Below are 18,200 nucleotides of genomic sequence, written 5' to 3'. Positions count from 1 at the left end.
TTTCCAGGAATACACTCAAACTGGTTATAGGGGAAGGTGCTAACCCAAACTGATAGATTCATAGTACGCTCTTCCTTCCTCCATCACAGTTATTGGTCCAATGTGTGGGCATGTGGCCTAAGCAAAGCAAATTGGACACTGCCCAGAATTTTTCAAAATCTAGCTGGGATTAAGGAGATTCTCCCTAAAGAGATGGGAACATGAAGCCATGGACATTGCTGGGTGAACCCCCATCTACAGTAGAAGCGATAAAAAAGCTAAAGTTCAGAGATCAGCAAAGAAAGGAGAGAGGTCGGGAATGGGGAGATGTTGATCAATTCCTCTTATCTTTGATGTCAGTTCTCTCCTCTACAAACCTACACGAATTCATGTTTGACTTCTATCACTTCCAAATGAGAGCATCCTAATATGCTCAGCAGTTTAGAACTGTCTGTCAACACTGGCTAAATCAAGTGTAGGTTTGAAGCGTTTAAACAGATTTTTTTTTCATGAAAACCTGGAATTTGATTCATTGTCAATAGCCATTAAAGTCACAGGGAAATCTACCATCACGGCTGATTTTAAAAATTCAAACTATAACTCCCATTATTATCTACGTATTTTTGATTTTTTGGTACACTAATCATCTCAATCCTCCATGTAATCAAGGTCTTTTTACTTTTGTTTACTCTGATCTATATACTTAAGTGATTAGACAATTAATAATAATATGACAAATTAATTATATTATACCATTACTAGCAGCTCGTATAACAAACATTAACTATAAGCCAGACACTATGCTCTGTTTTGATTGCCTCAATACTCTTATAAGTCAGTTATTAAAATCCCATATTATAAATAAATTGAGGCATAGAAAATGTACTCAAAGTTGCACAGCTAGTAAATGTAAAAGAGCTGGGGTTAAAACCCAGGAAATTTACCTCCTTTAAAGAGGGTATATTCAAACCTAAAGCAGTGTTTCCAAGACTGATGAGTTCTGAAGTCACAAAATAGTGGAAAGTTCTATTTGTATCAAATGAGGTAACGAGAAGAATAAAGGCAGTTCATTATCATCATGTCCAGGCTGTGCTCCCATCCCCACCGGAATTGTCAAAGTGATGTTGTGGGCTTTTGTTTAAAATCTCTCTCATCCCCTACACAGCTTCTTAGTTTTCATAGTATCCCTAGTGCCTGGCATAGAGTTTAGGACACAGTCCTCATTTAATAAAAACTACATGTATGAAAGAGTAGAGTCATTAAATGAATGAATCGATAATCTAGGGGAAAACGAGAGTGGAGAACAAGAAGTGTGTAATGAAAAATGAATTAAAGGATCTGTGAAATCTGCGAAGGGCATTGCAGAAAATTAAATCCCTCCAAAAGAACTCAGAATCAGATTGTACTCCATCCCCCCCACCACCACCACAAGGCCACTATCCTATTTTCCCTCCTCTTTGGAATATTGAAGAGTTCAAGGATACCTTATTCCTACCTCCCCCTCCTCTTTTGCCCCCAGCACTTCCTTAGCTAGGAATGACTATGTAGACGTAGTGTGCCTATTTTAGACATCGTTCTCTGGCTTTCCAGCTACAGGCTTCTGAAGACCTGCTTGTTTCTTGCACATTTAATAAAGCCCACAGGCAAGTGGAAAAACAGCATAGAAAGGAGGTCAGACCAAGATCCATCTTTTTTTCCCGTTTAGCAGTGTGCTTTAACTGTGATAGCTAAGCGATGAGTAAAACCTTAAAGTGCAGGGTCCTTTTCTATGTCCCTTCTTTAGCTACTTTGCCAAGAAGACATGAGTGTTACACTGAGGATCTGTTCATTGCTGGACTTCTCTCCTCTTCTTCACTTGTCATTGTAGGAACTGGGGACAGAGTATTTGGGGTTGGAAGGGGGTGGGAAAAGCAGAGAAACTCTATCTAGTCCATCACTAATTTCTCAAGTGCTTACTTATTCCGAATTTTAACACAGAAGGGAATTATGTGTAAGCTGAATTAACCATTGACTCCTCTGCTTTCTGGAGACTGTTCTATTACAACAAGTGATTTTAACCTCCTAGGTCAGATGACACATTGGTGCTCTCTGCTCTCAATCTAGTCTGCATATGTGTTTTGTTTTCCTAGTATTGTCTTTAAAAATATTGTCAACATTTTTAAACTGAAAGGTTTTTTCCCCACTAAGATCAGATACACAGTAAAAATGTCCCCTTACCACTCCTTTTAAACATCACACTCAACGTTCTAGCTATTGCAATCAGAAAATAAAAGGAAATAAAAACATTATTTTATTTCATTAAAATAAAAAAACTTTTACTCTGAAAAAGACAATGTCAAGAGAATGTGAAGACATGTCAGACTTGAAAAAAATATGTGCAAAAGACACATCTGATAAAGGACTATTATCCAAGATATACGAAATACTCATAAAACTTAGCAAAGAACTCAATTAAAAAATGAGCCAAAGATCTTAACAGACACACCTCACCAAAGAAGAAATACAGATGGCGAATAAGTGTATAAGAAGATGCTCCACATACATGTCATCAGGAAAATGAAAATTAAAACAATGAGATACCACTGTACACCTATTAGGATGTCCAAAAACCAACGCACAACACCAAATACTAGGGAGGGTACAGAGCAAAAGGAATTTTCATTCATTGCTGGTGGAAATGCATAATGATACAGCCACTTTGGAAGACAATTTGGTAGTTTCTCACAAAAGTAAACATACCATGCCCATACAACCCAACATCACTGCAGTCCTTGGTATTCACCCAAAGACTTTGAAAACTTCTATCCACATAAAAACCTGTACACGATTTTACAGAAACTGTATTCACAAGTGCCAAAATTTGGAAGCAGTAAAGATGTCCTTCAGGAAGTTAATCAACTGCAGTACATCCAAACAATGCAATATTATTCAGTACTAAATATTTTGAGTTATCAAGCCATGAAAAGACATGGAAGAAACTTAACTGCATATTACTAAGTGAAAGAACCAATCTCAAAAGGCTACATACTATATGATTTCAAGTATATAACATTCTGGAAAAGGCAAAATCATGCAGTCAGTAAAAAGATTAGTGGTTGCCAGGGGTTAGGGAGGGTGGAGTAATGAACAGGCAGAGCATGGAGTATTTTTAGGGCAGTGAAAATACTCTATAGGATACCATAATGATGGATAAAGGCCATTATACATTTGTCCAAAATAGAATGTACAACACCAAGAGTGAACTATAATGTAAACTGTGGACTTCGGGTGATTTTGATGTATCTATGTAGATTCATCAGTTGTAACAAATACACCAATCTGGTAGGTGATGTCAATAATGGGAGAGCTATGGGTATAGGGGCAGGAGGTATAAAAGAAATCACTGCAACCCTCAATTTTTTGTGTGAACTAAAACTGCTCTGAAAAATTATCTTAATAAAAGGAACTGGGAAGTTTCACATACAACCTTCTAATTCTCTTCAAAAATCAATCATTTTTCTCTTGATAAAGCCTAGCAGTCCTTGGGAAACTAGGCTCAGAGTCACTTGCCCTTTGTCATCGAGCTTATAAGGATTTTTTTTTCACAGAGTAGAGAAATATCTCTGTCTCTCTCTCTCTCATCCTCTCTGTGTCTCTTAAAAGTAGGACTACAAAGGAAAGATTAAGATGGCAAAATGACTTCTTATGCCTACCTTACTTCACTCATACGTTACCTGTTGGCCCCTATGGACTATAGAGTTTATGAGCCTTAGTTATGGATGGTAAAATGATGCCTAGTCATGGAAAAAATAGTATAGGAGTCACAATGATACTGATAATAGATAACATTTAATAGAGCACTCACTCCTACTAAGTGCTTTATATACAACGTGTAATAAATACTATTATAACCTTCATTTTACAAGTGAGGTAAATAGAGGTTAGAAATGTTATGTGATTTCTCAAGGATGCTTACAACTAGTTAGTAGTGGATTTAGGAATCTAAACCAGGATTTTTTGATATCCAAGGCCATACTCTGAACAAATATGTATACAGTACTAGCTCCATAAAATATAAAGTGTTCGACTTAAGCTGGAGACTAGTTCTCTTTATAATTTTATATTAATGATTCCTAGGACTCCTCTCAGTAAGATTTCTACATGAGCATTGAGAGTGATAGTTATCCAAGATCAGCATACATGAAAAACATAAAACGTAAGAAATAAACGCTCAACAAGTTTCCAATATTAACTCTTTTGCATGATTATTTACTGGTTTGGTTAATTCGTGTGTGTTTGAGTGGGTTGTCAACATCAACCTGAATTCTAAATGGCGTTTCCCAGGGCTATTGGTTCTGGGATATAACTTGATATGCGGTAGGATTTCTTGGGCCAGACACCAACGGCTGAGTCTCTGAACACTACAGGTTTAGACAACTAGCCAGAGAGTGGGAAAATACATTTCTCTGTATCACTTGGGATCTTAGGAAGAAGCAGATAGTACACACAAATGGGTAATCTAAGGAGAGTCTTACGTGTAGGCAGAATACTAGGAAACCATGAGGCATCATTACCATCCCTAAGATAAAACAGCAAAGTAAGGAAGCAGTTACCAGAACCTGGAGATGGAGAGAGCTCTGTGGAAATGGTCACCTGAAGCACTATAGCTTTGGTTAAAGGAAGCAGTCAGCATTGGTGATGTTATAAGAATGGACCCAGGGAAATAAACACCATCACCACACTCTTCTTCAGGCCTCCATTCTCCTACCAGTTCTTGGCACAGGCCAGAGAACCCACTGATGTAATCTAACAAGTCAGCTCTCCTAAGGCACACACAAGGTGGAAAAGGGCAGAGAGTATATCTGGAGTGGAGGAAGAAATTCAACACACAAATCCTGGCGGAAATGACTAGGGTTTTCAGGCTGACAGACATCTTTTCAAACATAAATCAGGGCAAACCATTAAGCAACTTATATTTTACTGGGTAAGACTCTGAAATAATGAAAAATACTGTATAGAATTTTAATATAGGAATATGCTTAGAGGTCTAGTTTTACACCTTTTCTGAAGCATGAGTCACTGCTAAAGATACCCCCAAACAGTGGTCTCATCCATCCCCGGTTTGAGCATCTGAAATGATAAAGAACTCACTTATCCCTGAATCAGACAAGACTCCTTAAGTTGCAAAGATTGAAATCCAAGTCTGACCATTGACATAACCGGAATTTCAAGCGTGGCGTTCATGCAAAGGTGGATCTGGGGGCTCAGATAATATCATCTGGTACTGTTATTATTGTTATCTTAAGAGGCACAGAGAGGTTAACTGACCCTAGGTTATTCAGCTAATAAAATAGAATATGTACAAGTAATTTTGCTTCCCAAGTTTGTACTATGATCCACTAAAAAATCAGAAGGCACTGTAATGGTATATAAACCCTCAAGGGAAATTTTTTCAACCACACTAGTAAGCAAAGAACTAAAAATTCTTCCAATATGAGACCACTTTCAGCTGTCAAACTGGCATGTTTCAATAAAAATAATATCCAAAATTAGTCAGCAAGAAATCCAAACTCTCTTCTGCTGCTGGTGGAAGTTGTGTAAGAATTCTGCAAAATAATTTGCCGTTATGTAACCAGAGTCTCAGAAACATATATTCTTTGGAAACACATAGCCTATGGATGTATTCAAATCTATAACTGCAATAATGTTAAATGCTATGGAAAAAAACAAATATCAGAAACAATCTAAACATTGAACACTTAGAAACTGATTAAACTTTGAGACATCCACCCTATGGAATACAAAGCAACCATTAAAAATGTTGACACACTTTGCTGTATACCTGAAACTAACACAACATCGTAAATCTAGTACACTTGAATAAAATTTTTAAAAATAAACAAAGGACCTGAATAAACATTTTTCCAAGGAAAACATCCAAATGGCCAACAGATACATAAACGATGCTCAACATCATTAATCATCAGGGAAATGCAAATCAAAACCACAATGAGCAATTACCTCACACCTGTTAGAATGGCCATTATCAAAAAGACAAGAGATACCAACTGATGGCAAGGATGTGGAGAAAAGGGAACACTCATGCACTGTTAGTGGGAATGTAAACTGGTGTAGCCACTATGGAAAATGGCATGGAAGTTCCTTAAAAAATTTAAAATACAACTACATTCCTCTTCTTGGTATATATCTGAAGGAGACAAAATCACTATCTTGAAGAGATATCTGCACTCCCATGTTCATTGCAGCATTATTTACAATAGCCAAGACAACATGGAAACAACCTAAATGTCTGTCAACAGAAGAAGAGATAAAGAAAATGTGATATACATCTATATCTATATATAATGGAATGTTATTCGGCCATAAAAAGAAGAAAGCCTGTTATTTGCCACAACATGGATAAATCTTGAGGGCATTATGTTAAGTGAAATAAGTCAGATGAAGAAAGACAAATAATGTATGATCTCATTTATATATGGAATCTAAAAAAGCCAAACTCATAGAAACAGAGAGTAGAATGGTGGTTGCCAAGGACTGGGGGATGTGGGAAATGGGGACATGTTGGTCAAAAAATATAAACTTCCACTTATAAGATGAATAAGTTCTGGGGATGTAAGGTATAGCAATGGTGACTACAGTTAACAATATCATATGGTTAAAAGTTGCCAAGAGAATAGATCTTAAAGGATTTCAACACACATGCAGAAAAAGGTAGTTATGTGAGGTCTTGGAAGTATTAAACTAGCCTAATTGCAGCAATCATTTTCCAATATATACGTGTATCAAATCATCACACTGTATAACTTAAACTTCCACAACGTTACAGTCAATTAGGTCTCAATAAAAGCTGGAAAAAATGTTAATACCCTTAAAAAATAAATAAAATTAAAATGCTGATATACAATAATTAATAATACACAAATATGCTTATTTTATTTCACTGAATGAGCTAAAAAAAAAAAGAAAAGTAAACTGAGAGAAATTGGAATTTCTCTCCAGAGAATTTCCAAGGGGCTCACTAACCCTCATACAGATTCTCAGCAGAATTAATTTACACAGCAGACTCCCTTAAGAATTCAATTCAGAGAAACGTGATGCCTACTGATCTCTCTAGGAACATTTCTAGGACAGAGGGTAAGCATACCTGAACTAAGTGAGGGCTCTCGGTGCCTGCCCCCCACCTTGGCAACGGCCATGATTTATCAGCTTGTGTTATGCTCTGGTGGACAGAGCATCAGTGATAAAGGAATATCCATTCTCTACCTTGATTCAGCAGGTGTGTGTGAGAGAAAATCTCCATTAGGTCTTCACAGCTTCCTCATCTCGTGTCCTTTCAGAAAAAGACACGTGGAGGCCTAAAGTAAATGACTTCTGTCTTCACTCCCATGAGATATTCCTCCATTTCTCACTGAATTTAGTTGAAAAATAAAGTCTCAACCATATTCAAGGAGACTTTTTCCCTCTGCTTTGTACTAGTCAAGCCATACAACTTGAAGCACTGTATTTTTGGATACAAAGTAACACCATGTTCATCTTAGAATATGTAAAAAATAAGACAAACTTTTAAAAAATGGAAGAAGAGAAAATAATCCAAAATCCTACCACTAGTAGTATCAATACCACTTTTAACATTTCGTGTATACATTTCTAGAATTTTCCTATGGAAATATACACTTTTTTTTTTTTTTTTTTGGCGGTATGCGGGCCTCTCACTGCTGTGGCCTCTGCCGCCGCGGAGCACAGGCTCCGGACGCGCAGGCTCAGCGGCCACGGCTCACGGGCCCAGCCGCTCCGCGGCATGTGGGATCCTCCCGGACCGGGGCACGAACCCGCGTCCCCTGCATCGGCAGGTGGACTCTCAACCACTGCGCCACCAGGGAAGCCCACACCTTTTTTATACCCATGAAATCACACTCTGCATCCTGTGCTATAAGGCTTTTACACTTACTGAAACAACATAAATATCTTTGCCTATCGTTGTATACCCTAAAGCAGGATATTTACCACCCTGATGTGAATTTGTTGGTAAAAAAGAAAAGCTACGGGTTCTCAAGTGAAGAGAGCAAGAAAGCAAGAACCTTTAATGCTGCTGGTGTGCGCTGATGTTCCGATTGCCACTAAAAACAATTAGGGATGAGAAGGGAACAAGAAGGAACCTGATGTTTATTATTAACAAGACCTCTTACTAAGTACTTTACATTCACGAACTCATCCCAGTCATCACCCCTGGAGGCAGGAATGTTTATACTCCATTTGCCATGTGAAGAAATTGAGACCCTGAAAGATTACGTGCCTTACCCAAGGTTGTGTTGCTATAAAATAGGGGCCAGGACAAAACTTGCTGTGCCTGACGCCCATCACCTTCCTACAGAATAGGAGAACCGGGACGCAAACTCAATTATGTCGATTCCGAAACTGTCATGCTATTTCCACTTTACCACTGCCTCCTGGAATTTCTTTACAAAGTTCACTTCTTCTTTTGGACAAATACCTATTGAATGCTTACTATCTTTCACTCACTGGGTTAAGAACTGTGCATGCAAAGCTAAACTAGCCAGAAAAAGTCTCTCTCTGATGAAGCTGATGTGCCAGAGAGGAAGACAAGAAATGGACAAGTAAACAAATAAATAACTAACACTAACCAACAGGCCCTTCCACCAAAATACTCCCACAGAAAATGAGGTCCACAGTTTGGGCTTTTCTAGACAGGGTCTCTGAGTCAAAGGGCTGTGCCCTAGAAACACTAGGCATCAGGTCAGTTCAGATTTGGGGGCTTTCTTCCAGAAAGATCCTTAACTCTTTCACCTAGGGCATGATAGTGACTAATAATATTCACCCCCAACGGAGCACCTATCATGAGAGGCTTTCTTCCAAATCAATGGTCATGAGACTTTTGGATCGAAAGACAGGAAAACACAATAGCCTGTATTGTCATGGTATATTACACACCGCCTCAGAGCATGAATTCTGGAGTCAGAGAACCTGGGGTCAAAACTTTCACCAGTTACTGTACGAGAGGGCTTGGGCAAGCTCTTCAAGTATTCTCGGCCTTGATTTTTTCCTATTTATGAAATGGGAAGAACAACAAGAACAATAATATTGTAATAATACTTATCTCACAGGTCATTGTGAGCACTGAATGAGTTCAAACGTGGAGAACTCTGAACAGGGCCAGGTACGCGGTAAGTGCTTTGTAAGTGTTATTGCTATAGCATCATTACATGATGCCCCGGGACCCAGGGCATTGGACACACACCTTGACATTATGAGCACAGGAGATGAGCATATCTTGGCATCATACGGGCCTTATCACTCACTGCCTGGGTGATACTGAACATTCCCCTAAATTTATTTTTCTCAACCTTAAAAATGCGGACTTTAACAGTACCTCCTCTTGGATATTGTTTTGAAAATAATATGAAAAAAGGACTGAGCACTGAGCTTAGCATATGGTACGATCCAACAAAATGTAACTATGATTAAAGTTAGAATCACAGAACATATTAGAAAGGCACTTTCCCACCCACTTCTCCAAGCTGGTCCTCTTAAGGGGACATCAGGGCCTCTGGCCTTTAATTCAGTGAAACCTCCTGTGGTCAGGAGAAAAATCTCATTTGCTGTCAGGTGAGACGCTTACCATAAGTAAGGCTAAAACAAGAAGTTAAGGCATGAGAATAGTGTGTGTGTGTGTGTGCGTGCGCACATATGTTAAAGAAATGGATTAGCCTTGTAGTCTGAGAGTGTATCTTTCTGCTTGCAGACTTTCCTTACATTGTGCTTTCTATTGTCATACCATTTAAAAATTTCTCTGAGTATATTATAGTATCAGAATTATTTTCCTCTTTTGATTATCTGGAACTATTATGCAAAATAAGACAAGAAATGAGTTTTGCCATGAGATTTAATGTGTTGCTTTTCAGAAGTCCCCTTAGCACCATGTTACACTAAACCTGTGAGCCATTTTGCCAGTGATTCTCAGCCTGGACTGTTGCTTTCTTCGCTGTCTTATTATGCCAGGAAGGCATTTTCCCTTAGAGTGTCAGAGAGTCTCTGATAATTGAGCAAAGTCTACCCCTTGTTTTGCCTTTTTCATAAACCCCACATTCAGGCACTGATTCTCAAGTACGGATGCAACTGATATGCTAGAGAAGTGAATTTTACATGGAGTAATTAGACACACTGGCTCTCATGATATTTTCTTCTCACTACAATATTCATCTGCACTTTTAACAAGGTTTCCTGAGTGCCTACTACGTACACTGCATTAGGCATTCAGCATTGACCAAGACAGGTGAGTTCTTACCTGAATGATTGCACATTTCAGTGGGGGATACTGACAACTCACAAATACACAAACAAATGTGAAAATGCTATCCTGAAAATTAAAAACTATAGGGAGTGAACAGCGTTGAAGTTCGCAGGAGAGAAATACCAGGAAAGACCTCTCGGCAGAGGTAATACCTGAGCTATACTAAGATTTGGATGCTAGAAAGACACAGTAAAGTCCAGAGGAAAATGAGCCCAGAGAAAGTAGGAAGTGAAACATCCTTGAGGTGGAAATAAATCTGGCATATTAAGGCACAAAAAGAACTGTGCAGCTGGAGCATAGGGGTGGGAAGCAATGGGAAGGATAGGAAATCAGAGAAGCAGGCCAGTAGTCCTGCTTGCTCAGAGCTTGGAAGGAACTCTGGTTCATGGTGTCTTGTTTCTGTCAATAGAAAAGTAGTTGGAGGTGAGAGGGATGACAGCTACAACAGTGAGGGTACATGTGTGTCCTAGACAATGCAGTACCACTTTCTGTGACTATATGACACAAGCATAGATCAGTCTAGATTGGAGTCCACGCTCGCGGTCTCACACTGTAATCCTCAAAGGCAGGATACAGGAAACTTACACTAAAATGGGGTTCTTATAAGCCTTGGGTTCCTCATCTGCAAAACGGAGCTAATAATAATAGCAAATCAATACAAGCACATGATATCCACAGCACCAAGCTGCAACATTAAAACACATGAAAACCAAAGAGATATCTTGCACTCCCGTGTTCACTGCAGCCTCATTCACGATCGACAAGATACGGGGGAAGCCAAGTGTCCAACGACAGAGGAATGAATAAAGAAAAAATGTGGTATATACATACAATGGAATATTATTCAGCCTTAAAAAAGAAGGAAATTCTGCCATATGCAACAACATGGATGAACCTGGAGGACACTATGCTGAGCGAAATAAGCCAGTCCCAGAAGGACAAATACTGCAATGGTTCCACTTATATGAGAATCCTAATGTAGTCAAATTCAGAGAAGTAGAGAATACAACAGTGGTTGCCGCAAGGTGGGAGGTGGGTGATGTGGGGAGTTGTTCAATGGGTATAAAGTTTCAGTTATGCTAGATGAATGTGTTCTGGAGAGATCCTCCATACAACATAGTGTCTATCTATACTTACCAATATAGTATCGAGCATGTCAATATTTGTGAAGCGGGTAGTTCTCATGTAAAGTGCTCTTACCACAAGGACACAAGGAAACTCTGAGAATTGATGGCTATCTTTATTACCTTGATTATGGTGATGGTATCGTGACTGTTTGCATATGTCCAAACTCATCACATTGTGTACATTAAATATTTGGAGTTCTTTGTATATCAGTTACACCTCAATAAAGCTGTTTAAAAGGCAGCTAGACTCTTAAAAGGTGCATTTCTGGGACAATGTGATGTTAATCTATATTTTAGTTTCTGCATTTACGCAGCAGCTGGGGAACTGCCCTCCTAGAAATCCAACCTTGTGTTCATGGCCACGCATGACTCCACAGTACATTTTCAAGGCATAAATCATTTTCTCTTTACCTTTGTTATGCTTCATAATGATGCTAGTGGCTGAAAGGTTACCAATTTCCTGGCTGTATATAGTCAGCAGGGTTAATTTTTTCAACTGGCCAGAAAATGTCAAGCCCATCAGTAGCGTTATTCACTTCATTAGCTAATGTAGTTTAATGTTTGGGGGGTCAAGAAAAGGCACTTTTGAAGAATACCTTGGAATAAGATCAAGGTTATTATTCAGAAGGGAAATTCTCTACTTAAATTACCATCATCACTACAGCTGATTACCTTTTCTCGGAAAATGACCCCATATGTCTGTATGTCATTTCCCAGAGAGCCCAAAGCCGTGCTTAAAATAATCCTTTATAACCATTATTATATAATCATTCTAACAGCAAATATTTATTAAGCTCTTAATATGTGCAAGGCTCTGAGATGAGCATTTTAAATAAATTGCTTCAGAGAATACTCATGACATTCTCATGAGGAAGGAACTATTGCTCTCATTTTGCAAATGAGGAATTGGATGTTTCCAAACCTCTAACTGGGGGAGAGCCACCCTGCCTCTGAGGCCTCACCAGTTGAGATGCTAGGTGTGAGTACAGGCACCAGCCTCGGCTGGCTCTCGGTCATGGCTTGAAGTCAAGGGTAGTGCTATTTCAAGGTTTCAACAACAGTGAGAACACATGCCAACATTTTCAGCTTCATTCCCAGCTCTGCACCAGCTTTGCATCCAGCCTTTCTTGTTTCACTCAAATCTACTTTACTGGAAAGTTAACCATCGAGAGAAGAAATACATCATTGTCCTGGGTGCTCCCTACCCAGATCCCACATGATCTAGTCCATGGCTACCTCTTGGAACACATTTCCTGAAGCCTCCCTCTCCATGCAGCTAGCTCCAGCCACCGTGGACTCTGTCTCCAGCATGTGTTACAGTGCTAGCACATAGGGGGTACTCAGTAAAATCATGTTACATGCATTATTCAATCCTAGAGTGGGAAACATTAACCTGGGATGTTACTTTTCGTCCTCTAATTAAAACACAGTGGTTTTTTTTAAATTATTTTGTGCTGTTTACTGTCCTTTTTTTTTAAACATCTTTATTGGAGTATAATTGCTTTACAATGTTGTGTCAGTTTCTGCTTTATAACAAAGTGAATCAGCTATATGCATACATATATCCCCAAAACCCTCTCCCTCTTGCTTCTGCCTCCCACCCTCCCTATCCCACCCCTCTAGGTGGTCACAATGCACCGAGCTGATCTCCCTGTGCTGTGCGGCTGCTTCCCACTAGCTATTTTACATTTGGTAGTGGATCTATGTCCATGCCACTCTCTCACTTCGTTCCAGCTTACCCTTCCCCCTCCCCATATCCTCAAGCCCATTCTCTACGTCTGTGTCTTTATTCCTGTCCTGGCCCTAGGTTCATCAGAACCTTTTTTTTTAGATTCCATATATATGAAAACACAGTTTTTAGATGTTTATTTTCATTCTTACTTGAACACCACATCTAGGGCATAGAAATTAATTGAAAGACAAAGCCAGGTGCAAAATTTGCTCAGTGACTAAAGTAGAGATTGTCACCGGACACTCTAAATGAGAACTCATTTTTTGCATAATGTGACAGCAAAGAAAGTGATAATACTGACCTCAAATCAATAAGAAATAGACCTGCAAGTAAGAAATCCGCTAATTCAACATGATGCAAACTTACATCTGCCTCAAAAAAAAAGTCAAATAATGTCTTTATTACTTTAAATAGGATTGCCAGAATACGACCACAGGGGTAAATCATTCTTATAGCATAATTCCCAGGAGAAAAGTAACCAAAAATAAAATAATAATAATGTTAGAGAATAGTATCATTTTCACAATTCTTTAAATGGGTTAGGGGAATACTCCAGCAACATTTGTCCCATTTTTTTGCTAATTATTTCTTCCCTGCTGATGTCATGGTAAGCCCTGAGCCGTTAAAAAAAATGTTGTTGTGTTTTTCAATCAGTGTTATTTATAGCCCAGTAAATCTAATAACCCAGAGCTGATACTGAAATGTCTGTCCCAACAAAGCAAAAGTGAATTCCCTGCTTTCATATTCCTGTGCTGTGAGCAGGGGCAGACCACTCCTAAGTGCCTAGAGATGGCAAAGCTCACAGGATGGGATGAACACCAAGGTTGAGTGCTCAAGGGAATGCGGAAAGAGAAACTCTCCGTTTTACAATTTTCTCAAAAGTTAGCTTTCGGAAAACAGATGGGGGAAAAGTGCCTCTGGGCTAGATCTATGAATGAACCACATTAAAAATGAAAGGGGGTGGCCAGAAAAAAACCGCAAGAAAAAAAGCAAACCCTCGTCCACTGACATGGTGCCTGTGTTTGGTATTGGGAGTCCAGCAGACCTGCCGTCGGGATGCTCTCTGCCACTTATGAACTGTGAGGCTTAGCAACATAGTTTAAACTCTCTTGGTCCCAGATTTCACCCCTGTAAAGTGAAATAATAACAATTCCTATCTCAGAAGCATTTCTAGTGATGATCAAAACACACTATTTAGGAAGAAAGTTCTTTGTAGAATAAAATGTCAAACAAGTGCTCTTTGAAGCAGTTTCCAAGGCACTGAAGAGTCACTGGAATTGATCCATTTTTACTGAAACCCCAGCTTGTGAGCTGAAAGACTTCAGGCAACTGCCTCTTGCTCTCGGAACCTTAGTTTTCTCATCTGTCAAATGGGAGTATAACAGTACCCCTGTGAGCCAGCAGTTTTCTATTGCTACCTCGCAGTCACTCTCCGTACTTGCCCAGGCTGCTCTCAGCCCTGGGAGATGATCTCTGTGGAGCAGATCAGTAGGCTGCCTTGCATCTAATTTCCAGCTGGATGTGGCTAACAGGAAGCACAGATGAGCAGAAGATTCAGGGAAAGTGAGATATTGGTGTTTATAACTCTGGATCCCTTCCTATTATGTCTCGATGGCTTGCCTGCTGCTCTACCCAAGCCATCAAGTCTGTTAAGTGGTCCTCTCCTGTAACCACAGCTACTGTCTGAACTCTGCTAACTATTCCTTTCCCTTGTTCCCTCTCCAGACCTAGAGGTGGCAACACATAGCAGTGTCCGCAATAGCTAGGGTGCTTCACCATCCCCTGTTATCCTCTCTTAATTATGATCACAACTTTATAGTCACTTTATTAAAATTTCTTTAGCCCACATAAATGTCTTATTTGTTTCCTTCCAAGACCAAAACCACAGCTGATACAATAGGAAGAGCCTGTGGAAACCAGCCCTGCTGACGCAATTCTAAGATGAGGTTGCCCATATATTTGAGGAGGGCACAGATACCTTCCTTCTAAGAGGTAAACAAAACAGCAGTATTCCATGGGATGCAGTGGCATTATAATTAAATGAGTAATCACTGAAGATGGCTTGGCAGGAAGTGCAAATGGAAGACAAGGGATGAAGAGATTATATAACTGTGGCATTTAGTTTCTGTGGTAACAATTGTTGATCGGGATGTTTGGGGAGCTAGTTAGTTGCTTCTGACAGCCTAGAGAGCTGACGGACCCCCAGAGAAAGAGTCAATTGGAGTCTTTAACTGCCCAGCTCATAACTCAAGTGGAAAATCAGAAAGCCTTTCTCATAACTTTGCAGTAGCGCTTTGTCTCCTATAGCCATAGGGCTAATATGTCTGTGATGGAAACCAGAGTCTGATGGTAAGTAATGCTGAGTTGGGATACCAATTAGATGCTCAGCTCCACCAGATCTTTTATGCAATGGCTCTGATGGAGAAGGGTGAGACCCTGACAACGAGAAGGCTAAATGTGGACAGAACACAGATGAGGCTGAGAACTCTGTGTCCCTAAATCTCCCTGACAGAGGCAGGTACCTCTCTGTACAAAACAATAAAAGGTAAATCCTAGCATATCCAAGGCAGAGAATTCAAGGCCCCATCTGGGAGGAAATAGCTTATATACCAAAAGAGCTGTCAAAACATTGCCAATTTATATCCAGAGGAGTAAGTGGGGGTAGGATGCATGAGAGTAGACACTAATGGTATTAGACCAAAGATGCCAAAATATAAAACTGCATTTAGGCCACATTTTTTGATACACTCACCTCACTGGGAATAGAATGAAAAGTCTTCTTGGTTGTCTAATTAAACTTGGATTCAGGAATGGCCTAAGGCCAACGAAGTTGTTATGTCAGAACTTTCCTGGCAAACGTATAGGGAGAGGAGTCAGAAGGCTCAGGGAGATGGGAACGGTAGACCAGGTCTCATACATATACCCTCTTCAGCCATGTCCTAATCATCACAACTCCAGGAGACCCACAGGACACTCCCTTCACCAAAGTCTTAATGCATCCATGAACGAACATTGGCTTTCTCTGAAAACAGTATGTTGGCCATTCTTCCATGCTAGAGATGACTAGGAGTTACAAAGAAAATTGCTTTCCTGACCTCAGTGGAAACAATGGGATTCTGGAGTAGTAGAGGGTAGGGGGAATAAAAACTATTATAAGCTACACAGAGAACAGAGTGGTGGAGGGTTTTGATGTCCAGGAATAAAATGACAGTGGTTAGTGGGCTATTTGTCATCAGGCATTAAACAGACAGCTTTGAGTTCCACTTGACATACATGAGTAAGCAAATCCCAGGTATTGGTGGTGTGGTGAGAAATCTAATTCAAATTTTGGGGCTGATTATGACCTCTTACATAGTGTTCAGACCTAGGCTAATTTATAAGTCCAAACCCCCTTCCATCTGAGGACAATCTCAACAAGTGGCCTTCGATGTATATTATAAATATTCATCCAAGCATTCCTTGAGGGAATCTGTGGACATTTGCAAACGTTATGAGAGTTATTAGGTACTGACTTCATACTGAAGTTAGCTCCCTGAGACCTAAAACACTACTGTGATCTACCACTCATAACATCAGTCAGGTGATAGATGAATTCTTGACCCAAGACCATCTCCCAGTAGGTCCAGTGGGACAACTGACCCATGTTGTTTCTTCCTCTAATCTTAGAACATATAGTGGAAAGAGATGGAACAGAACTCCCAATTTGGTTCTTTTACCCACTGAGAGCTATCACGTTAAGAAGGACTCAGTGGAAGCCCCTGGAAATGTTCCCCACTCCAATGTACGCTGATATACTTTTATCCATGGTCAGGGGTGGGGACTGCAGGTGGGAGATTTGGTTCACCATCAAAGATGGTGAATGCAGAGGTGGGTATCACTACCTCATCTGCATTTAATCCACATATTTGGCCAGAGCTAATTCTAATAAGATAATATTTAAATTTACAAGCATGTGCAGATATCACACCATTAAAATCATAGCAACAGTAACAATTATGTAATTGATGTGGCATTTTCACCTATCACCTAGGAGCCATAACTGGGGTCAATATAGAAAGGAAATAAAATCATCCAATTGAATAGAAGCTTATATTGTGGAGGGAAAGGAGGGAGGCTTAAAAAAATCTATTTCTAATATGTGTTCAAAGAACATGAACTCATCTGTGACCAGAGTCAATAAAGCAATACTCCCCTTGCAATGCTTAGCCCAGCAACCATCACAGAAAGACCTTCCCTAAATGGATCATCCTTCCCCTGATCCAATTAAGTTTTTAATAGTAAATAGAAAACCTAAGGAGGAGAGCAATAATTTTAGACAGATTAACTGACACAATCTAATTCTACAGAATTTTTTCATTCCACCCAATGAGAGACCTAGGAACTCTGATATTCGAGATCTATCAATATTACATAGGTGACCCACCCAAATTTGTAAAGTCTTATCCATAATCTAGAGCTAATCACTATTTCCTTCTTTTGCCCACGGACATTTCTTAGCACATTTCCTCTGATACCAAATAGCAATTAGATACTATTTTATTCTCCTCTTGGTTTCCAAATCGACAGTGGATAAATGACTTCTTCAACTAATATTTGGGATCAGTGAAGACTTTTCCCTTCCTGACCTCCTTTTTCCTAGAGGACTCTGTCTCAGGGTATTGCTGCCTCAGTCTTCCCACGTGAGTCTAAGGGGCTCAGAACAGATGACTTACTTTCTGGTGAAGCCTTGATTTCCAGTAAGTTCACTAGGAATGGAGCCTGGAATCATTTGGAATGTCTCTGAAAGCACATGTCCTTTTAGATAATCCATGACAACTCTCAGATGTGCCAAGAGTGAAAAAAGGATGGCTTCTTAGCTAGAAGGGAAATACAAAATAAACAGAACACTCAGAATCCCCAAGCTAAATCTTGTAAGGTTAAAAATGAATATAAGTTTCAGTTATCAGGGAATTCTTCCCAGTTGCTAAAGAGCACGAGCTTTTGAAATCATAGGTAACTGTTAAAAAGAGGTTTGGACAAAATCCTTAAGGTAAACATAACATCAAATGTTTCA

Source organism: Tursiops truncatus, chromosome 3 (assembly GCF_011762595.2).
Source record: "Tursiops truncatus isolate mTurTru1 chromosome 3, mTurTru1.mat.Y, whole genome shotgun sequence".
Taxonomy (NCBI): Eukaryota; Metazoa; Chordata; class Mammalia; order Artiodactyla; family Delphinidae; genus Tursiops; species Tursiops truncatus.
This window is presented reverse-complemented; position numbering follows the sequence as displayed.